General features: G+C 43.6%; 1 non-coding gene across 1 annotated transcript; it reads right to left on the bottom strand.

Annotated features, from left to right (window-relative positions):
- Positions 1-226: 226 nt before the first annotated feature.
- Trnaa-ggc (transfer RNA alanine (anticodon GGC)) lies at positions 227-302 on the bottom strand. Its single transcript has one exon. It is a non-coding gene; the product is annotated as a tRNA-Ala (tRNA).
- Positions 303-550: the final 248 nt, after the last annotated feature.

Genomic DNA, 550 nt, shown 5'->3' with positions numbered 1-550 from the left:
ATTTTCAAGTATACCTGATTTTCACATAAGCTGCATATCTGCAGCTGCTAGTACATGCAAATATTTCTGGGAGGTATCTATCTACATAATTATATTCAGTTATTAATTTTTCTGTTAACTGAATTCAACAAAAATAATTTAAACTGATATGCACACCATTATTATATCATGACTCATATTGTAAAAAAGACAAAGTAAACAAACAGCATGCAATCATGTTTGTATGTGCCTCTGCTGGGGATCGAACCCAGGACCTCTGGCTTGCCAGTCCAGTGCTCTACCAATTGAGCTAAAGGGTTAGCCCACTAGCCCAAGCTAGTAGGATGCCATGTATCTTACACTACTACATTGTCCCCCTCCAGAGAATGCGATGTCCTCATGTCAATTGGAGTGCCAACACCTATGGGGCGAAGTTCTAGGGGCAATTACTCTCCCCCGCCAGAGAACACCCGGGTCCCTACATGGGCGCCAAATGTAACAGAGACATTTTTGTGCCTCTGCTGGGGATCGAACCCAGGACCTCTGGCTTGCCAGTCCAGTGCTGTACCAA

This window comes from Saccostrea cucullata, unplaced genomic scaffold, assembly GCF_032062105.1.
Source record: "Saccostrea cucullata isolate Sc308-1 unplaced genomic scaffold, CSIRO_AGI_Scuc_v1 ctg1734, whole genome shotgun sequence".
In the NCBI taxonomy this organism is placed as follows: domain Eukaryota; kingdom Metazoa; phylum Mollusca; class Bivalvia; order Ostreida; family Ostreidae; genus Saccostrea; species Saccostrea cuccullata.
The sequence above is the reverse complement of the archived record's forward strand: the minus strand, read 5'-3'. Positions and strand labels throughout refer to the sequence as shown.